The sequence below is a fragment of the Xiphophorus couchianus genome, chromosome 6 (genome assembly GCF_001444195.1).
Source record: "Xiphophorus couchianus chromosome 6, X_couchianus-1.0, whole genome shotgun sequence".
Classification (NCBI taxonomy): Eukaryota; Metazoa; Chordata; class Actinopteri; order Cyprinodontiformes; family Poeciliidae; genus Xiphophorus; species Xiphophorus couchianus.
In genome coordinates this window covers 23,145,128-23,166,811 of record NC_040233.1, presented here as the reverse complement: position 1 = coordinate 23,166,811, position 21,684 = coordinate 23,145,128, and the positions used below count along the sequence as shown (strand labels likewise).

The 21,684-nt window shown below is 40.1% G+C and overlaps 59 non-coding genes across 59 annotated transcripts; all 59 read right to left on the bottom strand.

The window, feature by feature from the left end:
- Nucleotides 1–335: 335 nt before the first annotated feature.
- On the bottom strand, nucleotides 336–422 carry trnar-ccu (transfer RNA arginine (anticodon CCU)). The gene is given in 2 exon segments: nucleotides 336–371; nucleotides 386–422. It is a non-coding gene; the product is annotated as a tRNA-Arg (tRNA).
- Nucleotides 423–1,119: 697 nt separating this feature from the next.
- On the bottom strand, nucleotides 1,120–1,206 carry trnar-ccu (transfer RNA arginine (anticodon CCU)). Its single transcript is given in 2 exon segments — nucleotides 1,120–1,155; nucleotides 1,170–1,206. It is a non-coding gene; the product is annotated as a tRNA-Arg (tRNA).
- Nucleotides 1,207–1,957: 751 nt separating this feature from the next.
- Nucleotides 1,958–2,044, bottom strand: trnar-ucu (transfer RNA arginine (anticodon UCU)). The gene is given in 2 exon segments: nucleotides 1,958–1,993; nucleotides 2,008–2,044. It is a non-coding gene; the product is annotated as a tRNA-Arg (tRNA).
- A 541-nt stretch (nucleotides 2,045–2,585) lies between these two features.
- trnar-ccu (transfer RNA arginine (anticodon CCU)) lies at nucleotides 2,586–2,672 on the bottom strand. The gene is given in 2 exon segments: nucleotides 2,586–2,621; nucleotides 2,636–2,672. It is a non-coding gene; the product is annotated as a tRNA-Arg (tRNA).
- Nucleotides 2,673–2,796: 124 nt separating this feature from the next.
- trnar-ccu (transfer RNA arginine (anticodon CCU)) lies at nucleotides 2,797–2,883 on the bottom strand. Its single transcript is given in 2 exon segments — nucleotides 2,797–2,832; nucleotides 2,847–2,883. It is a non-coding gene; the product is annotated as a tRNA-Arg (tRNA).
- A 123-nt stretch (nucleotides 2,884–3,006) lies between these two features.
- trnar-ucu (transfer RNA arginine (anticodon UCU)) lies at nucleotides 3,007–3,093 on the bottom strand. The gene is given in 2 exon segments: nucleotides 3,007–3,042; nucleotides 3,057–3,093. It is a non-coding gene; the product is annotated as a tRNA-Arg (tRNA).
- Nucleotides 3,094–3,217: 124 nt separating this feature from the next.
- trnar-ucu (transfer RNA arginine (anticodon UCU)) lies at nucleotides 3,218–3,304 on the bottom strand. The gene is given in 2 exon segments: nucleotides 3,218–3,253; nucleotides 3,268–3,304. It is a non-coding gene; the product is annotated as a tRNA-Arg (tRNA).
- Nucleotides 3,305–3,633: 329 nt separating this feature from the next.
- trnak-cuu (transfer RNA lysine (anticodon CUU)) lies at nucleotides 3,634–3,719 on the bottom strand. The gene is given in 2 exon segments: nucleotides 3,634–3,668; nucleotides 3,683–3,719. It is a non-coding gene; the product is annotated as a tRNA-Lys (tRNA).
- A 126-nt stretch (nucleotides 3,720–3,845) lies between these two features.
- On the bottom strand, nucleotides 3,846–3,932 carry trnar-ccu (transfer RNA arginine (anticodon CCU)). The gene is given in 2 exon segments: nucleotides 3,846–3,881; nucleotides 3,896–3,932. It is a non-coding gene; the product is annotated as a tRNA-Arg (tRNA).
- Nucleotides 3,933–4,471: 539 nt separating this feature from the next.
- trnar-ccu (transfer RNA arginine (anticodon CCU)) lies at nucleotides 4,472–4,558 on the bottom strand. The gene is given in 2 exon segments: nucleotides 4,472–4,507; nucleotides 4,522–4,558. It is a non-coding gene; the product is annotated as a tRNA-Arg (tRNA).
- A 754-nt stretch (nucleotides 4,559–5,312) lies between these two features.
- trnar-ccu (transfer RNA arginine (anticodon CCU)) lies at nucleotides 5,313–5,399 on the bottom strand. Its single transcript is given in 2 exon segments — nucleotides 5,313–5,348; nucleotides 5,363–5,399. It is a non-coding gene; the product is annotated as a tRNA-Arg (tRNA).
- A 129-nt stretch (nucleotides 5,400–5,528) lies between these two features.
- Nucleotides 5,529–5,615, bottom strand: trnar-ucu (transfer RNA arginine (anticodon UCU)). Its single transcript is given in 2 exon segments — nucleotides 5,529–5,564; nucleotides 5,579–5,615. It is a non-coding gene; the product is annotated as a tRNA-Arg (tRNA).
- A 126-nt stretch (nucleotides 5,616–5,741) lies between these two features.
- Nucleotides 5,742–5,828, bottom strand: trnar-ccu (transfer RNA arginine (anticodon CCU)). The gene is given in 2 exon segments: nucleotides 5,742–5,777; nucleotides 5,792–5,828. It is a non-coding gene; the product is annotated as a tRNA-Arg (tRNA).
- Nucleotides 5,829–6,591: 763 nt separating this feature from the next.
- trnak-uuu (transfer RNA lysine (anticodon UUU)) lies at nucleotides 6,592–6,678 on the bottom strand. Its single transcript is given in 2 exon segments — nucleotides 6,592–6,627; nucleotides 6,642–6,678. It is a non-coding gene; the product is annotated as a tRNA-Lys (tRNA).
- Nucleotides 6,679–7,014: 336 nt separating this feature from the next.
- Nucleotides 7,015–7,101, bottom strand: trnar-ccu (transfer RNA arginine (anticodon CCU)). The gene is given in 2 exon segments: nucleotides 7,015–7,050; nucleotides 7,065–7,101. It is a non-coding gene; the product is annotated as a tRNA-Arg (tRNA).
- A 123-nt stretch (nucleotides 7,102–7,224) lies between these two features.
- Nucleotides 7,225–7,311, bottom strand: trnar-ucu (transfer RNA arginine (anticodon UCU)). Its single transcript is given in 2 exon segments — nucleotides 7,225–7,260; nucleotides 7,275–7,311. It is a non-coding gene; the product is annotated as a tRNA-Arg (tRNA).
- A 335-nt stretch (nucleotides 7,312–7,646) lies between these two features.
- On the bottom strand, nucleotides 7,647–7,733 carry trnar-ucu (transfer RNA arginine (anticodon UCU)). The gene is given in 2 exon segments: nucleotides 7,647–7,682; nucleotides 7,697–7,733. It is a non-coding gene; the product is annotated as a tRNA-Arg (tRNA).
- A 124-nt stretch (nucleotides 7,734–7,857) lies between these two features.
- Nucleotides 7,858–7,944, bottom strand: trnar-ucu (transfer RNA arginine (anticodon UCU)). Its single transcript is given in 2 exon segments — nucleotides 7,858–7,893; nucleotides 7,908–7,944. It is a non-coding gene; the product is annotated as a tRNA-Arg (tRNA).
- Nucleotides 7,945–8,073: 129 nt separating this feature from the next.
- On the bottom strand, nucleotides 8,074–8,160 carry trnak-uuu (transfer RNA lysine (anticodon UUU)). The gene is given in 2 exon segments: nucleotides 8,074–8,109; nucleotides 8,124–8,160. It is a non-coding gene; the product is annotated as a tRNA-Lys (tRNA).
- A 336-nt stretch (nucleotides 8,161–8,496) lies between these two features.
- On the bottom strand, nucleotides 8,497–8,583 carry trnar-ccu (transfer RNA arginine (anticodon CCU)). The gene is given in 2 exon segments: nucleotides 8,497–8,532; nucleotides 8,547–8,583. It is a non-coding gene; the product is annotated as a tRNA-Arg (tRNA).
- A 123-nt stretch (nucleotides 8,584–8,706) lies between these two features.
- trnar-ucu (transfer RNA arginine (anticodon UCU)) lies at nucleotides 8,707–8,793 on the bottom strand. Its single transcript is given in 2 exon segments — nucleotides 8,707–8,742; nucleotides 8,757–8,793. It is a non-coding gene; the product is annotated as a tRNA-Arg (tRNA).
- Nucleotides 8,794–8,917: 124 nt separating this feature from the next.
- Nucleotides 8,918–9,004, bottom strand: trnar-ucu (transfer RNA arginine (anticodon UCU)). The gene is given in 2 exon segments: nucleotides 8,918–8,953; nucleotides 8,968–9,004. It is a non-coding gene; the product is annotated as a tRNA-Arg (tRNA).
- A 124-nt stretch (nucleotides 9,005–9,128) lies between these two features.
- trnar-ucu (transfer RNA arginine (anticodon UCU)) lies at nucleotides 9,129–9,215 on the bottom strand. The gene is given in 2 exon segments: nucleotides 9,129–9,164; nucleotides 9,179–9,215. It is a non-coding gene; the product is annotated as a tRNA-Arg (tRNA).
- Nucleotides 9,216–9,339: 124 nt separating this feature from the next.
- trnar-ucu (transfer RNA arginine (anticodon UCU)) lies at nucleotides 9,340–9,426 on the bottom strand. Its single transcript is given in 2 exon segments — nucleotides 9,340–9,375; nucleotides 9,390–9,426. It is a non-coding gene; the product is annotated as a tRNA-Arg (tRNA).
- A 129-nt stretch (nucleotides 9,427–9,555) lies between these two features.
- trnar-ucu (transfer RNA arginine (anticodon UCU)) lies at nucleotides 9,556–9,642 on the bottom strand. Its single transcript is given in 2 exon segments — nucleotides 9,556–9,591; nucleotides 9,606–9,642. It is a non-coding gene; the product is annotated as a tRNA-Arg (tRNA).
- Nucleotides 9,643–9,768: 126 nt separating this feature from the next.
- trnar-ccu (transfer RNA arginine (anticodon CCU)) lies at nucleotides 9,769–9,855 on the bottom strand. Its single transcript is given in 2 exon segments — nucleotides 9,769–9,804; nucleotides 9,819–9,855. It is a non-coding gene; the product is annotated as a tRNA-Arg (tRNA).
- Nucleotides 9,856–9,981: 126 nt separating this feature from the next.
- Nucleotides 9,982–10,068, bottom strand: trnar-ccu (transfer RNA arginine (anticodon CCU)). The gene is given in 2 exon segments: nucleotides 9,982–10,017; nucleotides 10,032–10,068. It is a non-coding gene; the product is annotated as a tRNA-Arg (tRNA).
- A 329-nt stretch (nucleotides 10,069–10,397) lies between these two features.
- On the bottom strand, nucleotides 10,398–10,484 carry trnar-ccu (transfer RNA arginine (anticodon CCU)). Its single transcript is given in 2 exon segments — nucleotides 10,398–10,433; nucleotides 10,448–10,484. It is a non-coding gene; the product is annotated as a tRNA-Arg (tRNA).
- Nucleotides 10,485–10,608: 124 nt separating this feature from the next.
- On the bottom strand, nucleotides 10,609–10,695 carry trnar-ucu (transfer RNA arginine (anticodon UCU)). The gene is given in 2 exon segments: nucleotides 10,609–10,644; nucleotides 10,659–10,695. It is a non-coding gene; the product is annotated as a tRNA-Arg (tRNA).
- A 124-nt stretch (nucleotides 10,696–10,819) lies between these two features.
- On the bottom strand, nucleotides 10,820–10,906 carry trnar-ucu (transfer RNA arginine (anticodon UCU)). Its single transcript is given in 2 exon segments — nucleotides 10,820–10,855; nucleotides 10,870–10,906. It is a non-coding gene; the product is annotated as a tRNA-Arg (tRNA).
- Nucleotides 10,907–11,030: 124 nt separating this feature from the next.
- On the bottom strand, nucleotides 11,031–11,117 carry trnar-ucu (transfer RNA arginine (anticodon UCU)). The gene is given in 2 exon segments: nucleotides 11,031–11,066; nucleotides 11,081–11,117. It is a non-coding gene; the product is annotated as a tRNA-Arg (tRNA).
- Nucleotides 11,118–11,241: 124 nt separating this feature from the next.
- Nucleotides 11,242–11,328, bottom strand: trnar-ucu (transfer RNA arginine (anticodon UCU)). The gene is given in 2 exon segments: nucleotides 11,242–11,277; nucleotides 11,292–11,328. It is a non-coding gene; the product is annotated as a tRNA-Arg (tRNA).
- A 765-nt stretch (nucleotides 11,329–12,093) lies between these two features.
- trnar-ccu (transfer RNA arginine (anticodon CCU)) lies at nucleotides 12,094–12,180 on the bottom strand. The gene is given in 2 exon segments: nucleotides 12,094–12,129; nucleotides 12,144–12,180. It is a non-coding gene; the product is annotated as a tRNA-Arg (tRNA).
- Nucleotides 12,181–12,306: 126 nt separating this feature from the next.
- On the bottom strand, nucleotides 12,307–12,393 carry trnar-ccu (transfer RNA arginine (anticodon CCU)). The gene is given in 2 exon segments: nucleotides 12,307–12,342; nucleotides 12,357–12,393. It is a non-coding gene; the product is annotated as a tRNA-Arg (tRNA).
- A 126-nt stretch (nucleotides 12,394–12,519) lies between these two features.
- Nucleotides 12,520–12,606, bottom strand: trnar-ccu (transfer RNA arginine (anticodon CCU)). The gene is given in 2 exon segments: nucleotides 12,520–12,555; nucleotides 12,570–12,606. It is a non-coding gene; the product is annotated as a tRNA-Arg (tRNA).
- A 682-nt stretch (nucleotides 12,607–13,288) lies between these two features.
- Nucleotides 13,289–13,375, bottom strand: trnar-ccu (transfer RNA arginine (anticodon CCU)). Its single transcript is given in 2 exon segments — nucleotides 13,289–13,324; nucleotides 13,339–13,375. It is a non-coding gene; the product is annotated as a tRNA-Arg (tRNA).
- A 334-nt stretch (nucleotides 13,376–13,709) lies between these two features.
- On the bottom strand, nucleotides 13,710–13,796 carry trnar-ucu (transfer RNA arginine (anticodon UCU)). Its single transcript is given in 2 exon segments — nucleotides 13,710–13,745; nucleotides 13,760–13,796. It is a non-coding gene; the product is annotated as a tRNA-Arg (tRNA).
- A 336-nt stretch (nucleotides 13,797–14,132) lies between these two features.
- trnar-ccu (transfer RNA arginine (anticodon CCU)) lies at nucleotides 14,133–14,219 on the bottom strand. The gene is given in 2 exon segments: nucleotides 14,133–14,168; nucleotides 14,183–14,219. It is a non-coding gene; the product is annotated as a tRNA-Arg (tRNA).
- A 547-nt stretch (nucleotides 14,220–14,766) lies between these two features.
- trnar-ccu (transfer RNA arginine (anticodon CCU)) lies at nucleotides 14,767–14,853 on the bottom strand. Its single transcript is given in 2 exon segments — nucleotides 14,767–14,802; nucleotides 14,817–14,853. It is a non-coding gene; the product is annotated as a tRNA-Arg (tRNA).
- Nucleotides 14,854–15,182: 329 nt separating this feature from the next.
- trnar-ccu (transfer RNA arginine (anticodon CCU)) lies at nucleotides 15,183–15,269 on the bottom strand. The gene is given in 2 exon segments: nucleotides 15,183–15,218; nucleotides 15,233–15,269. It is a non-coding gene; the product is annotated as a tRNA-Arg (tRNA).
- Nucleotides 15,270–15,393: 124 nt separating this feature from the next.
- Nucleotides 15,394–15,480, bottom strand: trnar-ucu (transfer RNA arginine (anticodon UCU)). The gene is given in 2 exon segments: nucleotides 15,394–15,429; nucleotides 15,444–15,480. It is a non-coding gene; the product is annotated as a tRNA-Arg (tRNA).
- Nucleotides 15,481–15,604: 124 nt separating this feature from the next.
- trnar-ucu (transfer RNA arginine (anticodon UCU)) lies at nucleotides 15,605–15,691 on the bottom strand. Its single transcript is given in 2 exon segments — nucleotides 15,605–15,640; nucleotides 15,655–15,691. It is a non-coding gene; the product is annotated as a tRNA-Arg (tRNA).
- Nucleotides 15,692–15,815: 124 nt separating this feature from the next.
- Nucleotides 15,816–15,902, bottom strand: trnar-ucu (transfer RNA arginine (anticodon UCU)). The gene is given in 2 exon segments: nucleotides 15,816–15,851; nucleotides 15,866–15,902. It is a non-coding gene; the product is annotated as a tRNA-Arg (tRNA).
- A 124-nt stretch (nucleotides 15,903–16,026) lies between these two features.
- Nucleotides 16,027–16,113, bottom strand: trnar-ucu (transfer RNA arginine (anticodon UCU)). Its single transcript is given in 2 exon segments — nucleotides 16,027–16,062; nucleotides 16,077–16,113. It is a non-coding gene; the product is annotated as a tRNA-Arg (tRNA).
- Nucleotides 16,114–16,670: 557 nt separating this feature from the next.
- On the bottom strand, nucleotides 16,671–16,757 carry trnar-ccu (transfer RNA arginine (anticodon CCU)). Its single transcript is given in 2 exon segments — nucleotides 16,671–16,706; nucleotides 16,721–16,757. It is a non-coding gene; the product is annotated as a tRNA-Arg (tRNA).
- A 125-nt stretch (nucleotides 16,758–16,882) lies between these two features.
- trnar-ucu (transfer RNA arginine (anticodon UCU)) lies at nucleotides 16,883–16,969 on the bottom strand. The gene is given in 2 exon segments: nucleotides 16,883–16,918; nucleotides 16,933–16,969. It is a non-coding gene; the product is annotated as a tRNA-Arg (tRNA).
- Nucleotides 16,970–17,934: 965 nt separating this feature from the next.
- Nucleotides 17,935–18,021, bottom strand: trnar-ccu (transfer RNA arginine (anticodon CCU)). Its single transcript is given in 2 exon segments — nucleotides 17,935–17,970; nucleotides 17,985–18,021. It is a non-coding gene; the product is annotated as a tRNA-Arg (tRNA).
- Nucleotides 18,022–18,571: 550 nt separating this feature from the next.
- On the bottom strand, nucleotides 18,572–18,658 carry trnar-ucu (transfer RNA arginine (anticodon UCU)). Its single transcript is given in 2 exon segments — nucleotides 18,572–18,607; nucleotides 18,622–18,658. It is a non-coding gene; the product is annotated as a tRNA-Arg (tRNA).
- Nucleotides 18,659–18,787: 129 nt separating this feature from the next.
- On the bottom strand, nucleotides 18,788–18,874 carry trnar-ucu (transfer RNA arginine (anticodon UCU)). Its single transcript is given in 2 exon segments — nucleotides 18,788–18,823; nucleotides 18,838–18,874. It is a non-coding gene; the product is annotated as a tRNA-Arg (tRNA).
- Nucleotides 18,875–19,000: 126 nt separating this feature from the next.
- trnar-ccu (transfer RNA arginine (anticodon CCU)) lies at nucleotides 19,001–19,087 on the bottom strand. Its single transcript is given in 2 exon segments — nucleotides 19,001–19,036; nucleotides 19,051–19,087. It is a non-coding gene; the product is annotated as a tRNA-Arg (tRNA).
- A 334-nt stretch (nucleotides 19,088–19,421) lies between these two features.
- Nucleotides 19,422–19,508, bottom strand: trnar-ccu (transfer RNA arginine (anticodon CCU)). Its single transcript is given in 2 exon segments — nucleotides 19,422–19,457; nucleotides 19,472–19,508. It is a non-coding gene; the product is annotated as a tRNA-Arg (tRNA).
- A 334-nt stretch (nucleotides 19,509–19,842) lies between these two features.
- trnar-ccu (transfer RNA arginine (anticodon CCU)) lies at nucleotides 19,843–19,929 on the bottom strand. Its single transcript is given in 2 exon segments — nucleotides 19,843–19,878; nucleotides 19,893–19,929. It is a non-coding gene; the product is annotated as a tRNA-Arg (tRNA).
- A 129-nt stretch (nucleotides 19,930–20,058) lies between these two features.
- trnar-ucu (transfer RNA arginine (anticodon UCU)) lies at nucleotides 20,059–20,145 on the bottom strand. The gene is given in 2 exon segments: nucleotides 20,059–20,094; nucleotides 20,109–20,145. It is a non-coding gene; the product is annotated as a tRNA-Arg (tRNA).
- A 129-nt stretch (nucleotides 20,146–20,274) lies between these two features.
- Nucleotides 20,275–20,361, bottom strand: trnar-ucu (transfer RNA arginine (anticodon UCU)). The gene is given in 2 exon segments: nucleotides 20,275–20,310; nucleotides 20,325–20,361. It is a non-coding gene; the product is annotated as a tRNA-Arg (tRNA).
- A 126-nt stretch (nucleotides 20,362–20,487) lies between these two features.
- trnar-ccu (transfer RNA arginine (anticodon CCU)) lies at nucleotides 20,488–20,574 on the bottom strand. The gene is given in 2 exon segments: nucleotides 20,488–20,523; nucleotides 20,538–20,574. It is a non-coding gene; the product is annotated as a tRNA-Arg (tRNA).
- A 334-nt stretch (nucleotides 20,575–20,908) lies between these two features.
- On the bottom strand, nucleotides 20,909–20,995 carry trnar-ccu (transfer RNA arginine (anticodon CCU)). Its single transcript is given in 2 exon segments — nucleotides 20,909–20,944; nucleotides 20,959–20,995. It is a non-coding gene; the product is annotated as a tRNA-Arg (tRNA).
- A 129-nt stretch (nucleotides 20,996–21,124) lies between these two features.
- Nucleotides 21,125–21,211, bottom strand: trnar-ucu (transfer RNA arginine (anticodon UCU)). Its single transcript is given in 2 exon segments — nucleotides 21,125–21,160; nucleotides 21,175–21,211. It is a non-coding gene; the product is annotated as a tRNA-Arg (tRNA).
- Nucleotides 21,212–21,340: 129 nt separating this feature from the next.
- On the bottom strand, nucleotides 21,341–21,427 carry trnar-ucu (transfer RNA arginine (anticodon UCU)). The gene is given in 2 exon segments: nucleotides 21,341–21,376; nucleotides 21,391–21,427. It is a non-coding gene; the product is annotated as a tRNA-Arg (tRNA).
- A 126-nt stretch (nucleotides 21,428–21,553) lies between these two features.
- trnar-ccu (transfer RNA arginine (anticodon CCU)) lies at nucleotides 21,554–21,640 on the bottom strand. The gene is given in 2 exon segments: nucleotides 21,554–21,589; nucleotides 21,604–21,640. It is a non-coding gene; the product is annotated as a tRNA-Arg (tRNA).
- Between the last annotated feature and the right edge of the window lie 44 nt (nucleotides 21,641–21,684).

Here is a 21,684-nt window from a genome sequence, read left to right as displayed (position 1 = left end):
CAGAGGCCTTGTTAATGCGATTGTTTCAATACCACTACAGACTTTTTTTAATTAGGTCAGTAGCATGTATTTTCGAAAATGTGTGCGACAGGTGAGGATTTCATTAATATATTAGAATTGCATAATGCAACGACTCTAGTGGGACTCGAACCCACAACCTTTGAATCACTCCAACCTGTCTAGAAGTCCAATGCACTATCCATTGCACCACAGGTCAGGGTAGATTTTCAATACTACTACAGACTTTTTTTTATTTGTTCAGAAGAACAAATAGAATTTCCGGAACACCTGTGCGACAGATGAGGATTTTAATATGTGAGAATTGCAAAATGCAATGACTCTGGTGGGACTTGAAACCACAACCTTTGAATCACTTCATTCTGACTAGGAGTCCAATGCGCTATCCATTGCACCACAGAGCCCTTGCTAATGCGATTGTTTCAATACCACTACAGACTTTCTTTAATTAGGTCAGTAGATTGTATTTGCAGGAAATTTGTGCGGCAGGTCAGGAGTTTATTAATATATTAGAATTGCATAATGCAACGACTCTAGTGGGACTCGAACCCACAACCTTAAAATCACTCCAACCTGTCTAAAAGTCCCATGCGCTATCCATTGCAAACAGAACAAACAGAATTTCCCAAACACCTGTGCTACAGGTGAGGATTTTAATATGTGACAATTTCATAATGCAACGACTCTGGTGGGACTTGAACCCACAACCTTAGAACCACTTCATTCTGACTGGAGTACAATTTGCTGTCCATTGCACCACAGAGCCCTTGGTCATTCTAGAGTTTCAATACTACTACAGACTTTCTTTTATTAGTTAAGAAGAACAAATAGAATTTTAGGAGCACCTGTACGACAGGTGAAGATTTTATTAATATGTTAGAATTGCATAGTGCAGCGACTCTAGTGGGACTCGAACCCTCAACCTTTGAGTCACTTCAACCTGTCTAGAAGTCCAATGCACTATCCGTTGCACCACAGGTCAGGGTAGATTTTCAATACTACTACAGACTTTTTTTTTATTTGTTCAGAAGAACAAATAGAATTTCCAGAAGACCTGTGCGACAGGTGAGGATTTTCATATGTGAGAATTGCATAATGCAACGACTCTGGTGGGACTTGAACCCACAACCTTTGAATCACTTCTTTCTGACTAGGAGTCCAATGCGCTATCCATTGCGCCACAGAGCCCATGGTCATGGTAGAGTTTCAATACCACTATAGACTTTATTTAATTTGGTCAGTAGAGAAATTTCATGAAAATGTGTGCGACAGGTCAGGATTTTATTAACATGTTAGAATTGCATAATGCAACAACTCTAGTGGGACTCGAACCCACAACCTTTGAATCACTCCAACCTGTCTAGAAGTCCAATGCGCTATCCATTGCGCCATAGTTAATGCGAGAGTTTCAATACCACTACAGTCTTTTTTATTAGTTAAGAAGAACAAATAGAATTTTAGGAGCACCTGTACGACAGGTGAAGATTTTATTAATATGTTAGAATTGCATAGTGCAGCGACTCTAGTGGGACTCGAACCCTCAACCTTTGAGTCACTTCAACCTGTCTAGAAGTCCAATGCACTATCCGTTGCACCACAGGTCAGGGTAGATTTTCAATACTACTACAGACTTTTTTTTTATTTGTTCAGAAGAACAAATAGAATTTCCAGAAGACCTGTGCGACAGGTGAGGATTTTCATATGTGAGAATTGCATAATGCAACGACTCTGGTGGGACTCAAACCCACAACCTTCGAATAACTTCTTTCTGACTAGGAGTCCAATTTGCTATCCATTGCACCACAGAACCCTTGGTCATGCTAGAGTTTCAATACTACTACAGACTTTCTTTTATTAGTTAAGAAGAACAAATAGAATTTTAGGAGCACCTGTACGACAGGTGAAGATTTTATTAATATGTTAGAATTGCATAATGCAGCGACTCTAGTGGGACTCGAACCCACAACCTTTGAATCACTTCAACCTGTCTAGAAGTCCAATGCGCTATCCGTTGCGCCACAGAGCCCTTGGTCATGGCAGATTTTCAATACTACTACAGACTTTTTTTTATTAGTTCAGATGAACAAATAGAATTTCCGGAAGACCTGTGTGACAGGTGAGGATTTTCATATGTGAGAATTGCATAATGCAACGACTGTGGTGGGACTTGAACCCACAAACTTTGAATCACTTCTTTCTGACTAGGAGTCCAATGTGCTATCCATTGCGCCACAGAGGCCTTGTTAATGCGATTGTTTCAATACCACTACAGACTTTTTTTAATTAGGTCAGTAGCATGTATTTTCGAAAATGTGTGCGACAGGTGAGGATTTCATTAATATATTAGAATTGCATAATGCAACGACTCTAGTGGGACTCGAACCCACAACCTTTGAATCACTCCAACCTGTCTAGAAGTCCAATGCACTATCCATTGCACCACAGGTCAGGGTAGATTTTCAATACTACTACAGACTTTTTTTTATTTGTTCAGAAGAACAAATAGAATTTCCGGAACACCTGTGCGACAGATGAGGATTTTAATATGTGAGAATTGCAAAATGCAATGACTCTGGTGGGACTTGAAACCACAACCTTTGAATCACTTCATTCTGACTAGGAGTCCAATGCGCTATCCATTGCACCACAGAGCCCTTGCTAATGCGATTGTTTCAATACCACTACAGACTTTCTTTAATTAGGTCAGTAGATTGTATTTGCAGGAAATTTGTGCGGCAGGTCAGGAGTTTATTAATATATTAGAATTGCATAATGCAACGACTCTAGTGGGACTCGAACCCACAACCTTTGAATCACTTCTTTCTGACTAGGAGTCCAATGCGCTATCCATTGCGCCACAGAGCCCATGGTCATGGTAGAGTTTCAATACCACTATAGACATTCTTTAATTTGGTCAGTAGAGAAATTTCATGAAAATGTGTGCCACAGGTGAGGATTTTATTAATATGTTAGAATTGCATAATGCAGCGACTCTAGTGGGGCTCGAACCCACAACCTTCGAATCACTTCAACCTGTCTAGAAGTCCAATGCACTATCCATTGCGCCACAGAGCCCTTGTTAATGCAAGAGTTTCAACTCCACTACAGACTTTTTTAAATTAGGTCAGTAGAACGAATTTCTGGAAAATGTGTGCGACAGGTCAGGATTTTATTAATATGTTAGAATTGCATAATGCAACGACTCCAGTGGGACTCGAACCCACAACCTTTGGATCACTTCAACCCGTGTAGAAGTCCAATGCACTATCCATTGCGCCACAGAGCCCTTGTTAATGCAAGAGTTTCAACTCCACTACAGACTTTTTTAAATTAGGTCAGTAGAACGAATTTCTGGAAAATGTGTGCGACAGGTCAGGATTTTATTAATATGTTAGAATTGCATAATGCAACGACTCCAGTGGGACTCGAACCCACAACCTTTGGATCACTTCAATCCGTGTAGAAGTCCAATGCACTATCCATTGCACCACAGGTCATGGCAGATTTTCAATACTACTACAGACTTTTTTTTATTAGTTCAGAAGAACAAATAGAATTTCCGGAAGACCTGTATGACAGGTGAGGATTTTAATATGTGATAATTGCATAGAGCAACGACTCTGGTGGGACTTGAACCCACAACTTTGAATCACTTCATTCTGACTAAGAGTCCAATGCGCTATCCATTGCGTCACAGAGCCCTTGGTCATGCTAGAGTTTCAATACTACTACAGACTTTCTTTTATTAGTTAAAAAGAACAAATAGAATTGCCAGAAGACCTGTGCGACAGGTGAGGATTTTAATATGTGAGAATTGCATAATGCAAAGACTCTGGTGGGACTTGAACCCACAACCTTTGAATCACTTCTTTCTGACTAGGAGTCCAATGCGCTATCCATTGCGCCACAGAGCCCATGGTCACGGTAGAGTTTCAATACCACTATAGACGTTCTTTAATTTGGTCAGTAGAGAAATTTCATGAAAATGTGTGCGACAGGTCAGGATTTTATTAATATGTTAGAATTGCATAATGCAACGACTCTAGTGGGACTCGAACCCACAACCTTTGAATCACTCCAACCTGTCTAGAAGTCCAATGCGCTATCCATTGCGCCATAGTTAATGCGAGAGTTTCAATACCACTACAGTCTTTTTTTATTAGTTAAGAAGAACAAACAGAATTTCCCAAACACCTGTGCAACAGGTGAGGATTTTAATATGTGATAATTTCATAATGCAACGACTCTGATGGGACTTGAACCCACAACCTTAGAACCTCTTCATTCTGACTGGAGTCCAATTTGCTGTCCATTGCACCACAGAGCCCTTGGTCATGCTAAAGTTTCAATACTACTACAGACTTTCTTTTATTAGTTAAAAAGAACAAATAGAATTGCCAGAAGACCTGTGCGACAGGTGAGGATTTTAATATGTGAGAATTGCATAATGCAAAGACTCTGGTGGGACTTTAACCCACAACCTTTGAATCACTTCTTTCTGACTAGGAGTCCAATGCGCTATCCATTGCGCCACAGAGCCCATGGTCACGGTAGAGTTTCAATACCACTATAGACGTTCTTTAATTTGGTCAGTAGAGTAATTTCATGAAAATGTGTGCGACAGGTCAGGATTTTATTAATATGTTAGAATTGCATAATGCAACGACTCTAGTGGGACTCGAACCCACAACCTTTGAATCACTCCAACCTGTCTAGGAGTCCAATGCGCTATCCATTGCGCCATAGTTAATGCGAGAGTTTCAATACCACTACAGTCTTTTTTTATTAGTTAAGAAGAACAAACAGAATTTCCCAAACACCTGTGCAACAGGTGAGGATTTTAATATGTGATAATTTCATAATGCAACGAATCTGATGGGACTTGAACCCACAACCTTAGAACCTCTTCATTCTGACTGGAGTCCAATTTGCTGTCCATTGCACCACAGAGCCCTTGGTCATGCTCGAGTTTCAATACTACTACAGACTTTCTTTTATAAGTTAAGAAGAACAAATAGAATTTTAGGAGCACCTGTACGACAGGTGAAGATTTTATTAATATGTTAGAATTGCAAAATGCAGCGACTCTAGTAGGACTCGATCCCACAACCTTTGAATCACTTCAACCGGTCTAGAAGTCCAATGCACCATCCATTGCGCCACAGAGCCCTTGGTGGTGGCAGATTTTCAATACTACTACAGACTTTTTTTATTAGTTCAGAAGAACAAATAGAATTTCCGGAACACCTGTACGACAGGTGAGAATTTTAATATGTGATAATTGCATAATGCAACGACTCTGGTGGGACTTGAACCCACAACCTTTGAATAACTTCTTTCTGACTAGGAGTCCAATTTGCTATCCATTGCACCACAGAACCCTTGGTCATGCTAGAGTTTCAATACTACTACAGACTTTCTTTTATTAGTTAAGAAGAACAAATAGAATTTTAGGAGCACCTGTACGACAGGTGAAGATTTTACTAATATGTTAGAATTGCATAATGCAGCGACTCTAGTGGGACTCGAACCCACAACCTTTGAATCACTTCAACCTGTCTAGAAGTCCAATGCGCTATCCATTGCGCCACAGAGCCCTTGGTCATGCTAGAGTTTTAATACTACTACAGACTTTCTTTTATTAGTTAAAAAGAACAAAGAGAATTTCCGGAAGACCTGTGCGACAGGTGAGGATTTTCATATGTCAGTGTTGCATAATGCAACGACTCTGGTGGGACTTGAACCCACAAACTTTGAATCACTTCTTTCTGACTAGGAGTCCAATGCGCTATCCATTGCGCCACAGAGCCCATGGTCATGGTAGAGTTTCAATACCACTATAGACGTTCTTTAATTTGGTCAGTAGAGAAATTTCATGAAAATGTGTGCCACAGGTGAGGATTTTATTAATATGTTAGAATTGCATAATTCAACGACTCTAGTGAGACTCGAACCCACAACATTTGAATCATTTCATTCTGACTAGGAGTCCAATGCGCTATCCATTGCACCACAGAGCCCTTGGTCATGCTAGAGTTTCAATACTACTACAGACTTTTTTTTTTAGTTAAAAAGAACAAATAGAATTTCCGGAAGACCTGTGCGACAGGTGAGGATTTTAATATGTGATAATTGCATAATGCAACGAATCTGGTGGGACTTGAAGCCACAACCTTTGAATCACTTCATTCTGACTAGGAGTCCAATGCACTATCCATTGCGCCACATAGCCCTTGGTCGTGTCAGATTTTCAATACTACTACAGACTTTTTTTATTAGTTCAGAAGAACAAATAGAATTTCCGGAACACCTGTACGACAGGTGAGAATTTTAATATGTGATAATTGCATAATGCAACGACTCTGGTGGGACTTGAACCCACAACCTTCGAATAACTTCTTTCTGACTAGGAGTCCAATTTGCTATCCATTGCACCACAGAACCCTTGGTCATGCTAGAGTTTCAATACTACTACAGACTTTCTTTTATTAGTTAAGAAGAACAAATAGAATTTTAGGAGCACCTGTACGACAGGTGAAGATTTTATTAATATGTTAGAATTGCATAATGCAGCGACTCTAGTGGGACTCGAACCCACAACCTTTGAATGACTTCAACCTGTCTAAAAGTCCAATGCGCTATCCGTTGCGCCACAGAGCCCTTGGTCATGGCAGATTTTTAATACTACTACAGACTTTTTTTTATTAGTTCAGATGAACAAATAGAATTTCCGGAAGACCTGTGCGACAGGTGAGGATTTTCATATGTGAGAATTGCATAATGCAACGACTGTGGTGGGACTTGAACCCACAAACTTTGAATCACTTCTTTCTGACAAAGAGTCAGATGCACTATCCATTGCGCCACAGAGGCCTTGTTAATGCGATTGTTTCAATACCACTACAGACTTTTTTAAATTAGGTCAGTAGAATGTATTTTCGAAAATGTGTGGGACAGGTGAGGATTTCATTAATATATTAGAATTGCATAATGCAACGACTCTAGTGGGACTCGAACCCACAACCTTTGAATCACTTCTTTCTGACTAGGAGTCCAATGCGCTATCCATTGCGCCACAGAGCCCATGGTCATGGTAGAGTTTCAATACCACTATAGACATTCTTTAATTTGGTCAGTAGAGAAATTTCATGAAAATGTGTGCCACAGGTGAGGATTTTATTAATATGTTAGAATTGCATAATGCAGCGACTCTAGTGGGACTCGAACCCACAACCTTCGAATCACTTCAACCTGTCTAGAAGTCCAATGCACTATCCATTGCGCCACAGAGCCCTTGTTAATGCAAGAGTTTCAACTCCACTACAGACTTTTTTAAATTAGGTCAGTAGAATGAATTTCTGGAAAATGTGTGCGAAAGGTCAGGATTTTATTAATATGTTAGAATTGCATAATGCAACGACTCTATTGGGTCTCGAACCCACAACCTTTGAATCACTGCAACCGCTCTAGAAGTCCAATGCGCTATCCATTTCGCCACAGAGCCCTTGTAAAAGGGATAGTTTCAATACCACTACAGACTTTCTTTAATTAGGTCAGTAGAATGAATTTCTGGAAAATGAGTGCGACAGATCAGGATTTTATTAATATGTTAGAATTGCATAATGCAACGACTCTAGTGGGTCTCGAACCCACAACCTTTGAATCACTGCAACCGCTCTAGAAGTCCAATGCGCTATCCATTTCGCCACAGAGCCCTTGTAAATGGGATAGTTTCAATACCACTACAGACTTTCTTTAATTAGGTCAGGAGAATGAATTTCTGGAAAATGTGTGCGACAGGTCAGGATTTTATTAATATGTTAGAATTTCATAATGCAACGACTCTAGTGGGACTCGAACCCACAACCTTTGAATCACTCCAACCTGTCTAGAAGTCCAATGCGCTATCCATTGCGCCACAGAGCCCTTGGTCATGCTAGAGTTTCAATACTGCTACAGACTTTCTTTTATTAGTTAAGAAGAACAAATAGAATTTTAGGAGCACCTGTACGACAGGTGAAGATTTTATTAATATGTTAGAATTTCATAATGCAACGACTCTAGTGGGACTCGAACCCACAACCTTTGAATGACTTCAACCTGTCTAAAAGTCCAATGCGCTATACGTTGCGCCACAGAGCCCTTGGTCATGGCAGATTTTTAATACTACTACAGACTTTTTTTTATTAGTTCAGATGAACAAATAGAATTTCCGGAAGACCTGTGCGACAGGTGAGGATTTTCATATGTGAGAATTGCATAATGCAACGACTGTGGTGGGACTTGAACCCACAAACTTTGAATCACTTCTTTCTGACAAAGAGTCAGATGCACTATCCATTGCGCCACAGAGGCCTTGTTAATGCGATTGTTTCAATACCACTACAGACTTTTTTAAATTAGGTCAGTAGAATGTATTTTCGAAAATGTGTGGGACAGGTGAGGATTTCATTAATATATTAGAATTGCATAATGCAACGACTCTAGTGGGACTCGAACCCACAACCTTTGAATCACTTCTTTCTGACTAGGAGTCCAATGCGCTATCCATTGCGCCACAGAGCCCATGGTCATGGTAGAGTTTCAATACCACTATAGACATTCTTTAATTTGGTCAGTAGAGAAATTTCATGAAAATGTGTGCCACAGGTGAGGATTTTATTAATATGTTAGAATTGCATAATGCAGCGACTCTAGTGGGACTCGAACCCACAACCTTCGAATCACTTCAACCTGTCTAGAAGTCCAATGCACTATCCATTGCGCCACAGAGCCCTTGTTAATGCAAGAGTTTCAACTCCACTACAGACTTTTTTAAATTAGGTCAGTAGAACGAATTTCTGGAAAATGTGTGCGAAAGGTCAGGATTTTATTAATATGTTAGAATTGCATAATGCAACGACTCTAGTGGGTCTCGAACCCACAACCTTTGAATCACTGCAACCGCTCTAGAAGTCCAATGCGCTATCCATTTCGCCACAGAGCCCTTGTAAAAGGGATAGTTTCAATACCACTACAGACTTTCTTTAATTAGGTCAGTAGAATGAGTTTCTGGAAAATGAGTGCGACAGATCAGGATTTTATTAATATGTTAGAATTGCATAATGCAACGACTCTAGTGGGTCTCGAACCCACAACCTTTGAATCACTGCAACCGCTCTAGAAGTCCAATGCGCTATCCATTTCGCCACAGAGCCCTTGTAAATGGGATAGTTTCAATACCACTACAGACTTTCTTTAATTAGGTCAGGAGAATGAATTTCTGGAAAATGTGTGCGACAGGTCAGGATTTTATTAATATGTTAGAATTTCATAATGCAACGACTCTAGTGGGACTCGAACCCACAACCTTTGAATCACTCCAACCTGTCTAGAAGTCCAATGCGCTATCCATTGCGCCACAGAGCCCTTGGTCATGCTAGAGTTTCAATACTGCTACAGACTTTCTTTTATTAGTTAAGAAGAACAAATAGAATTTTAGGAGCACCTGTACGACAGGTGAAGATTTTATTAATATGTTAGAATTTCATAATGCAACGACTCTAGTGGGACTCGAACCCACAACCTTTGAATCACTTCAACCTGTCTAGAAGTCCAATGCGCTATCCATTGCGCCACAGAGCCCTTGTTCATGGCAGATTTTCAATACTACTACAGACTTTTTTTTATTAGTTCAGATGAACAAATAGAATTTCCGGAACACCTGTACGACAGGTGAGGATTTTAATATGTGATAATTGCATAATGCAACGACTCTGGTGGAACTTGAACCCACAACCTTTGAATCACTTCATTCTGACTAGGAGTCCAACGCGCTATCCATTGCGCCACAGAGCCCTTGGTCGTGCTAGAGTTTCAATACTACTACAGACTTTCTTTTATTAGTTAAAAAGAACAAATAGAATTTCCGGAAGACCTGTGCGACAGGTGAGGATTTTAATATGTGATAATTGCATAATGCAACAACTCTGGTGGAACTTGAACCCACAACCTTTGAATCACTTCTTTCTGACTAGGAGTCCAATGCGCTATCCATTGCGCCACAGAGCCCATGGTCATGGTAGAGTTTCAATACCACTATAGACGTTCTTTAATTAGGTCAGTAGAATGAATTTCTGGAAAATGTGTGCGGCAGGTCAGGATTTTATTAATATGTTAGAATTGCATAATGCAACGACTCTACTGGGACTCAAACCCACAACCTTTGAATCACTTCAACCGCTCTAGAAGTCCAATGCACTATCCATTGCGCCCTTGGAAACGGGATAGTTTCAATGCCACTACAGACTTTTTTTTATTAGTTCAGATGAACAAATAGAATTTCCGGAAGACCTGTACGACAGGTGAGGATTTTAATATGTGATAATTGCATAATGCAACGACTCTGGTGGGACTTGAACCCACAACCTTTGATTAACTTCTTTCTGACTAGGAGACCAATTTGCTATCCATTGCACCACAGAGCCCTTGTTAATTCGAGAGTTTCAATACCACTACAGACTTTTTTAAATTAGGTCAGTAGAATGATTTTCTGGAAAATGTGTGCGACAGGTCAGGATTTTATTAATATGTTAGAATTGCATAATGCAACGACTCTAGTGGGTCTCGAACCCACAACCTTTGAATCACTTCAACCGCTCTAGAAGTCCAATGCGCTATCCATTGCGCCACAGAGCCCTTGTAAAAGGGATAGTTTCAATACCACTACAGACTTTCTTTAATTATGTCAGTAGAATGAATTTCTGGAAAATGAGTGCGACAGGTCAGGATTTTATTAATATGTTAGAATTGCATAATGCAACGACTCTAGTGGGTCTCGAACTCACAACCTTTGAATCACTTCAACCGCTCTAGAAGTCCAATGCGCTATCCATTGCGCCACAGAGCCCTTGTAAAAGGGATAGTTTCAATACCACTACAGACTTTCTTTAATTAGGTCAGTAGAATGAATTTCTGGAAAATGAGTGCGACAGGTCAGGATTTTATTAATATGTTAGAATTGCATAATGCAACGACTCTAGTGGGTCTCGAACCCACAACCTTTGAATCACTGCAACCGCTCTAGAAGTCCAATGCGCTATCCATTTCGCCACAGAGCCCTTGTAAATAGGATAGTTTCAATACCACTACAGACTTTCTTTAATTAGGTCAGTAGAATGAATTTCTGGAAAATGTGTGCGACAGGTCAGGATTTTATTAATATGTTAGAATTTCATAACGCAACGACTCTAGTGGGACTCGAACCCACAACCTTTGAATCACTCCAACCTGTCTAGAAGTCCAATGCGCTATGCATTGCGCCACAGAGCCCTTGGTCATGCTAGAGTTTCAATACTACTACAGACTCTCTTTTATTAGTTAAGAAGAACAAATAGAATTTTAGGAGCACCTGTACGACAGGTGAAGATTTTATTAATATGTTAGAATTGCATAATGCAGCGACTCTAGTGGGACTCGAACCCTCAACCGTTGAATCACTTCAACCTGTCTAGAAGTCCAATGCGCTATCCATTGCACCACAGAGCCCTTGGTCATGCTAGAGGTTAAATACTACTACAGACTTTTTTTATTAGTTAAAAAGAACAAATCGAATTTTCGGAAGACCTGTGCCACAGGTGAGGATTTTATTAATATGCTAGAATTGCATAATGCAGCGACTCTAGTAGGACTCGAACCCTCAACCTTTGAATCACTTCAACCTGTCTAGAAGTCCAATGCGCTATGCATTGCGCCACAGAGCCCTTGGTCATGCTAGAGTTTCAATACTACTACAGACTTTCTTTTATTAGTTAAAAAGAACAAATAGAATTTCCGGAAGACCCGTGCGACAGGTGAGGATTTTAATATGTGAGAATTGCATAATGCAACGACTCTGGAGGGACTTGAACCCACAACCTTTGAATAACTTCTTTCTGACTAGGAGTCCAATTTGCTATCCATTGCACCACAGAACCCTTGTTAATTCGAGAGTTTCAATACCACTACAGACTTTTTTAAATTAGGTCAGTAGAATGACTTTCCGGAACACCTGTACGACAGGTGAGGATTTTAATATGTGATAATTGCATAATGCAACGACTCTGGTGGGACTTGAACCCACAACCTTTGAATCACTTCTTTCTGACTAGGAGTCCAATGCACTATCCATTGCGCCACAGAGCCCTTTGTCGTGCTAGAGTTTCAATACTACTACAGACTTTCTTTTATTAGTTAAAAAGAACAAATAGAATTTCCAGAAGACCTGTGCGACAGGTGAGGATTTTAATATGTGAGAATTGCATAATGCAAAGACTCTGGTGGGACTTGAACCCACAACCTTTGAATCACTTCTTTCTGACTAGGAGTCCAATGCGCTATCCATTGCGCCACAGAGCCCTTGGTCGTGCTAGAGTTTCAATACTACTACAGACTTTCTTTTATTAGTTAAAAAGAACAAAAAGAATTTCCGGAAGACCTGTGCGACAGGTGAGGATTTTAATATGCGAGAATTGCATAATGCAACGACTCTGGTGGGACTTTAACCCACAACCTTTGAATCACTTCTTTCTGACTAGGAGTTCAATGCGCTATCCATTGCGCCACAGAGCCCATGGTCATGGTAGAGTTTCAATACCACTATAGACGTTCTTTAATTAGGTCAGTAGAATGAATTTCTGGAAAATGTGTGCGGCAGGTCAGGATTTTATTAATATGTTAGAAGTCCAATGCACTATCCATTGTGCCCTTGGAAACGGGATAGTTTCAATGCCACTACAGACTTTCTTTAATTAGGTCAGTAGAATGAATTTCTGGAAAATGTGTGCGACAGGTCAGGAATTTATTAATATGTTGGAATTGCATAATGCAACGACTCTAGTGGGACTCGAACCCTCAACCTTAGAATCACTCCAATCTGTCTAGAAGTCCAATGCGCTATCCATTGCGCCACAGAGCCCTTCGTCATGGTAGATTTTCAATACTACTACAGACTTTTTTTTATTAGTTCAGATGAACAAATAGAATTTCCGGAAGACCTGTAGGACAGGTGAGGATTTTAATATGTGATAATTGCATAATGCAACGACTCTGGTGGGACTTGAACCCACAACCTTTGAATCACTTCTTTCTGACAAAGAGTCAGATGCACTATCCATTGCGCCACAGAGCCCATGGTCATGGTAGAGTTTCAATACCACTATAGACGTTCTTTAATTTGGTCAGTAGAGAAATTTCATGAAAATGTGTGCCACAGGTGAGGATTTTATTAATATGTTAGAATTGCGTAATGCAGCGACTCTAGTGGGACTCGAACCCACAACCTTTGAATCACTTCTTTCTGACTAGGAGCTCAATGCGCTATCCATTGCGCCACAGAGCCCATGGTCACGGTAGAGTTTCAATACCACTATAGACGTTCTTTAATTTGGTCAGTAGAGAAATTTCATGAAAATGTGTGCCACAGGTGAGGATTTTATTAATATGTTAGAATTGCATAATGCAGCTAGTCTAGTGGGACTCGAACCCACAACCTTCGAATCACTTCAACCTGTCTAGAAGTCCAATGCACTATCCATTGTGCCACAGAGCCCTTGCTAATGCGAGTGTTTCAATACCACTACAGACTTTTTTAAATTAGGTCAGTAGAATGAATTTCTGGAAAATGTGTGCGGCAGGTCAGGATTTTATTAATATGTTAGAATTGCATAATGCAACGATTCTAGTGGGACTCGAACCCACAACCTTTGAATCACTTCAACCGCTCTAGAAGTCCAATGCGCTATCCATTGCGCCACAGAGCCCTTGTAAATGGGATAGTTTCAATACCACTACAGACTTTCTTTAATTAGGTCAGTAGAATGTATTTCTGGAAAATGTGTGCGACAGGTCAGGATTTTATTAATATGTTAGAATTGCATAATGCAACGACTCTACTGGGACTCGAACCCTCAACCGTTGAATCAATTCAACCTGTCTAGAAGTCCAATACGCTATCCATTGCACCACAGAGCCCTTGGTCATGCTAGAGGTTAAATACTACTACAGACTTTTTTTATTAGTTAAAAAGAACAAAGAGGATTTCCGGAAGACCTGTGCGACAGGTGAGGATTTTCATATGTCAGAGTTGCATAATGCAACGACTCTGGTGGGACTTGAACCCACAAACTTTGAATCACTTCTTTCTGACTAGGAGTCCAATGCGCTATCCATTGCGCCACAGAGCCCATGGTCATGGTAGAGTTTCAATACCACTATAGACGTTCTTTAATTTGGTCAGTAGAGAAATTTCATGAAAATGTGTGCCACAGGTGAGGATTTTATTAATATGTTAGAATTGCATAATTCAACGACTCTAGTGAGACTCGAACCCACAACATTTGAATCATTTCATTCTGACTAGGAGTCCAATGCGCTATCCATTGCACCACAGAGCCCTTGGTCATGCTAGAGTTTCAATACTAATACAGACTTTTTTTTTTAGTTAAAAAGAACAAATAGAATTTCCGGAAGACCTGTGCGACAGGTGAGGATTTTAATATGTGATAATTGCATAATGCAACGAATCTGGTGGGACTTGAAGCCACAACCTTTGAATCACTTCATTCTGACTAGGAGTCCAATGCACTATCCATTGCGCCACATAGCCCTTGGTCGTGTCAGATTTTCAATACTACTACAGACTTTTTTTATTAGTTCAGAAGAACAAATAGAATTTCCGGAACACCTGTACGACAGGTGAGAATTTTAATATGTGATAATTGCATAATGCAACGACTCTGGTGGGACTTAAACCCACAACCTTTGAATCACTTCTTTCTGACTAGGAGTCCAATGCGCTATCCATTGCGCCACAGAGCCCATGGTCATGGTAGAGTTTCAATACCACTATAGACGTTCTTTAATTAGGTCAGTAGAATGAATTTCTGGAAAATGTGTGCGGCAGGTCAGGATTTTATTAATATGTTAGAATTGCATAATGCAACGACTCTACTGGGACTCAAACCCACAACCTTTGAATCACTTCAACCGCTCTAGAAGTCCAATGCACTATCCATTGCGCCCTTGGAAACGGGATAGTTTCAATGCCACTACAGACTTTTTTTTATTAGTTCAGATGAACAAATAGAATTTCCAGAAGACCTGTACGACAGGTGAGGATTTTAATATGTGATAATTGCATAATGCAACGACTCTGGTGGGACTTGAACCCACAACCTTTGAATAACTTCTTTCTGACTAGGAGACCAATTTGCTATCCATTGCACCACAGAGCCCTTGTTAATTCGAGAGTTTCAATACCACTACAGACTTTTTTAAATTAGGTCAGTAGAATGACTTTCTGGAAAATGTGTGCGACAGGTCAGGATTTTATTAATATGTTAGAATTGCATAATGCAACGACTCTAGTGGGTCTCGAACCCACAACCTTTGAATCACTTCAACCGCTCTAGAAGTCCAATGCGCTATCCATTGCGCCACAGAGCCCTTGTAAAAGGGATAGTTTCAATACCACTACAGACTTTCTTTAATTATGTCAGTAGAATGAATTTCTGGAAAATGAGTGCGACAGGTCAGGATTTTATTAATATGTTAGAATTGCATAATGCAACGACTCTAGTGGGTCTCGAACCCACAACCTTTGAATCACTTCAACCGCTCTAGAAGTCCAATGCGCTATCCATTGCGCCACAGAGCCCTTGTAAAAGGGATAGTTTCAATACCACTACAGACTTTCTTTAATTAGGTCAGTAGAATGAATTTCTGGAAAATGAGTGCGACAGGTCAGGATTTTATTAATATGTTAGAATTGCATAATGCAACGACTCTAGTGGGTCTCGAACCCACAACCTTTGAATTACTGCAACCGCTCTAGAAGTCCAATGCGCTATCCATTTCGCCACAGAGCCCTTGTAAATAGGATAGTTTCAATACCACTACAGACTTTCTTTAATTAGGTCAGTAGAATGAATTTCTGGAAAATGTGTGCGACAGGTCAGGATTTTATTAATATGTTAGAATTTCATAACGCAACGACTCTAGTGGGACTCGAACCCACAACCTTTGAATCACTCCAACCTGTCTAGAAGTCCAATGCGCTATGCATTGCGCCACAGAGCCCTTGGTCATGCTAGAGTTTCAATACTACTACAGACTCTCTTTTATTAGTTAAGAAGAACAAATAGAATTTTAGGAGCACCTGTACGACAGGTGAAGATTTTATTAATATGTTAGAATTGCATAATGCAGCGACTCTAGTGGGACTCGAACCCTCAACCGTTGAATCACTTCAACCTGTCTAGAAGTCCAATGCGCTATCCATTGCACCACAGAGCCCTTGGTCATGCTAGAGGTTAAATACTACTACAGACTTTTTTTATTAGTTAAAAAGAACAAATCGAATTTTCGGAAGACCTGTGCCACAGGTGAGGATTTTATTAATATGCTAGAATTGCATAATGCAGCGACTCTAGTAGGACTCGAACCCTCAACCTTTGAATCACTTCAACCTGTCTAGAAGTCCAATGCGCTATGCATTGCGCCACAGAGCCCTTGGTCATGGCAGATTTTCAATACTACTACAGACTTTTTTTTATTAGTTCAGATGAACAAATAGAATTTCCGGAAGACCTGTACGACAGGTGAGGATTTTAATATGTGATAATTGCATAATGCAACGACTCTGGTGGGACTTGAACCCACAACCTTTGAATCACTTCATTCTGACTAGGAGTCCAATGCTCTATCCATTGCGACACAGAGCCCTTAGTCATGCTAGAGTTTCAATACTACTACAGACTTTCTTTTGTTAGTTAAAAAGAACAAATAGAATTCCAGAAGACCTGTGCGACAGGTGAGGATTTTAATATGTGAGAATTGCATAATGCAAAGACTCCAGTGGGACTCGAACCTACAACCTTTGAATCACTCCAACCTGTCTAGAAGTCCAATGCGCTATCCATTGCGCCACAGAGCCCTTGGTCATTCTAGAGTTTCAATACTACTACAGACTTTCTTTTATTAGTTAAGAAGAACAAATAGAATTTGAGGAGCACCTGTACGACAGGTGAAGATTTTATTAATATGTTAGAATTGCATAATGTAACGACTCTAGTGGGACTCGAACCCACAAGCTTTGAATCACTGCAACCGCTCTAGAAGTCCAATGCGCTATCCATTTCGCCACAGAGCCCTTGTAAAAGGGATAGTTTCAATACCACTACAGACTTTCTTTAATTAGGTCAGTAGAATGAATTTCTGGAAAATGAGTGCGACAGATCAGGATTTTATTAATATGTTAGAATTGCATAATGCAACGACTCTAGTGGGTCTCGAACCCACAACCTTCGAATCACTTCAACCTGTCTAGAAGTCCAATGCACTATCCATTGCGCCACAGAGCCCTTGTTAATGTGAGAGTTTCAATACCACTACAGACTTTTTTAAATTAGGTCAGTAGAATGTATTTTCGAAATTGTGTGCGACAGGTGAGGATTTCATTAATATATTAGAATTGCATAATGCAACAACTCTAGTGGGACTCGAACCCACAACCTTTGAATCACTTCAACCCGTGTAGAAGTCCAATGCACTATCCATTGCACCACAGGTCATGGCAGATTTTCAATACTACTACAGACTTTTTTTATTAGTTCAGAAGAACAAATAGAATTTCCGGAAGACCTGTACGACAGGTGAGGATTTTAATATGTGATAATTGCATAATGCAACGACTCTGGTGGGACTCGGACCCACAATGTCTGAATCACTTCAACCTGTCCAGAAGTCCAATGCACTATCCATTGCGCCACAGAGCCCTTGTTAATGCGAGAGTTTCAATACCACTACATACTTTTTTTAATTGGGTCAGTAGAATGAATTTCTGGAAAATGTGTGCGACAGGTCAGGATTTTATTAATATGTTAGAATTGCATAATGCAACGACTCTAGTGGGACTCGAACCCACAACCTTTGAATCACTTCTTTCTGACTAGGAGTCCAATGCGCTATCCATTGCGCCACAGAGCCCATGGTCATGGTAGAGTTTCAATACCACTATAGACTTTCTTTAATTTGGTCAGTAGAGAAATTTCATGAAAATGTGTGCCACAGGTGAGGATTTTATTAATATGCTAGAATTGCATAATGCATCGACTCTAGTAGGACTCGAACCCACAACCTTTGAATCACTTCAACCTGTCTAGAAGTCCAATGCACTATCCATTGCGCCACAGAGCCCATGGTCATGGTAGAGTTTCAATACCACTATAGACGTTCTTTAATTTGGTCAGTAGAATGAATTTCTGGAAAATGTGTGCGGCAGGTCAGGATTTTATTAATATGTTAGAATTGCATAATGCAACGACTCTAGTGGGACTCAAACCCACAACCTTTAAATCACTTCTTTCTGACTAGGAGTCCAATGCGCTATCCATTGCGCCACAGAGCCCTTGGTCATGCTAGAGTTTCAATACTACTACAGACTTTCTTTTATTGGTTAAGAAGAACAAATAGAATTTTAGGAGCACCTGTACGACAGGTGAAGATTTTATTAATATGTTAGAATTGCATAATGTAACGACTCCAGTGGGACTCGAACCTACAACCTTTGAATCACTTCAACCTGTCTAGAAGTCCAATGCGCTATCCATTGCGCCACAGAGCCCTTGGTCATTCTAGAGTTTCAATACTACTACAGACTTTCTTTTATTAGTTAAGAAGAACAAATAGAATTTGAGGAGCACCTGTACGACAGGTGAAGATTTTATTAATATGTTAGAATTGCATAATGTAACGACTCTAGTGGGACTCGAACCCACAACCTTTGAATCACTTGAACCTGTCTAGAAATCCAATGCGCTATCCATTGCGCCACAGAGCCCTTATTCATGGCAGATTTTCAATACTACTACAGACTTTTTTTTATTAGTTCAGAAGAACAAATAGAATTTCCGGAAGACCTGTGCGACAGGTGAGGATTTTAATATGTGATAATTGCATAATGCAACGACTCTGGTGGGACTTGAACCCACAACCTTTGAATAACTTCTTTCTGACTAGGAGTCCAATTTGCTATCCATTGCGCCACAGAGCCCATGGTCATGGTAGAGTTTCAATGCCACTATAGACTTTCTTTAATTTGGTCAGTAGAGAAATTTCCTGAAAATGTGTGCCACAGGTGAGGATTTTATTAATATGTTAGAATTGCATAAAGCAGCGACTCTAGTGGGACTCGAACCCACAATGTCTGAATCACTTCAACCTGTCCAGAAGTCCAATGCACTATCCATTGCGCTACAGAGCCCTTGTTAATGCGAGAGTTTCAATACCACTACATACTTTTTTTAATTAGGTCAGTAGAATGAATTTCTGGAAAATGTGTGCGACAGGTCAGGATTTTATTAATATGTTAGAATTGCATAATGCAACGACTCTAGTGGGACTCGAACCCACAACCTTTGAATCACTTCTTTCTGACTAGGAGTCCAATGCGCTATCCATTGCGCCACAGAGCCCATGGTCATGGTAGAGTTTCAATACCACTATAGACTTTCTTTAATTTGGTCAGTAGAGAAATTTCATGAAAATGTGTGCCACAGGTGAGGATTTTATTAATATGCTAGAATTGCATAATGCATCGACTCTAGTAGGACTCGAACCCACAACCTTTGAATCACTTCAACCTGTCTAGAAGTCCAATGCACTATCCATTGCGCCACAGAGCCCATGGTCATGGTAGAGTTTCAATACCACTATAGACGTTCTTTAATTTGGTCAGTAGAATGAATTTCTGGAAAATGTGTGCGGCAGGTCAGGATTTTATTAATATGTTAGAATTGCATAATGCAACGACTCTAGTGGGACTCGAACCCACAACCTTTAAATCACTTCTTTCTGACTAGGAGTCCAATGCGCTATCCATTGCGCCACAGAGCCCTTGGTCATGCTAGAGTTTCAATACTACTACAGACTTTCTTTTATTGGTTAAGAAGAACAAATAGAATTTTAGGAGCACCTGTACGACAGGTGAAGATTTTATTAATATGTTAGAATTGCATAATGTAACGACTCCAGTGGGACTCGAACCTACAACCTTTGAATCACTTCAACCTGTCTAGAAGTCCAATGCGCTATCCATTGCGCCACAGAGCCCTTGGTCATTCTAGAGTTTCAATACTACTACAGACTTTCTTTTATTAGTTAAGAAGAACAAATAGAATTTGAGGAGCACCTGTACGACAGGTGAAGATTTTATTAATATGTTAGAATTGCATAATGTAACGACTCTAGTGGGACTCGAACCCACAACCTTTGAATCACTTGAACCTGTCTAGAAGTCCAATGCGCTATCCATTGCGCCACAGAGCCCTTATTCATGGCAGAATTTCAATACTACTATAGACTTTTTTTTATTAGTTCAGAAGAACAAATAGAATTTCCGGAAGACCTGTGCGACAGGTGAGGATTTTAATATGTGATAATTGCATAATGCAACGACTCTGGTGGGACTTTAACCCACAACCTTTGAATCACTTCTTTCTGACTAGGAGTCCAATGCGCTATCCATTGCGCCACAGAGCCCATGGTCATGGTAGAGTTTCAATGCCACTATAGACTTTCTTTAATTTGGTCAGTAGAAAAATTTCATGAAAATGTGTGCCACAGGTGAGGATTTTATTAATATGCTAGAATTGCATAATGCATCGACTCTAGTAGGACTCGAACCCACAACCTTCGAATCACTTCAACATGTCTAGAAGTCCAATGCACTACCCATTGCGCCACAGAGCCCTTGTTAATGCGAGAGTTTCAATACCACTACAGACTTTTTAAAATTAGGTCAGTAGAATGAATTTCTGGAAAATGTGTGCGACAGGTCAGGATTTTATTAATATGTTAGAATTGCATAATGCAACGACTCTAGTGGGACTCGAACCCACAACCTTTAAATCACTTCTTTCTGACTAGGAGTCCAATGCGCTATCCATTGCGCCACAGAGCCCTTGGTCATGCAAGAGTTTCAATACTACTACAGACTTTCTTTTATTGGTTAAGAAGAACAAATAGAATTTTAGGAGCACCTGTACGACAGGTGAAGATTTTATTAATATGTTAGAATTGCATAATGTAACGGCTCGAGTGGGACTCGAACCTACAACCTTTGAATCACTTCAACCTGTCTAGAAGTCCAATGCGCTATCCATTGCGCCACAGAGCCCTTGGTCATTCTAGAGTTTCTATACTACTACAGACTTTCTTTTATTAGTTAAGAAGAACAAATAGAATTTGAGGAGCACCTGTACGACAGGTGAAGATTTTATTAATATGTTAGAATTGCATAATGTAACGACTCTAGTGGGACTCGAACCCACAATCTTTGAATCACTTGAACCTGTCTAGAAGTCCAATGCGCTATCCATTGCGCCACAGAGCCCTTATTCATGGCAGATTTTCAATACTACTACAGACTTTTTTTTATTAGTTCAGAAGAACAAATAGAATTTCCGGAAGACCTGTGCGACAGGTGAGGATTTTAATATGTGATAATTGCATAATGCAACGACTCTGGTGGGACTTTAACCCACAACCTTTGAATAACTTCTTTCTGACTAGGAGTCCAATGCGCTATCCATTGCGCCACAGAGCCCATGGTCATGGTAGAGTTTCAATGCCACTATAGACTTTCTTTAA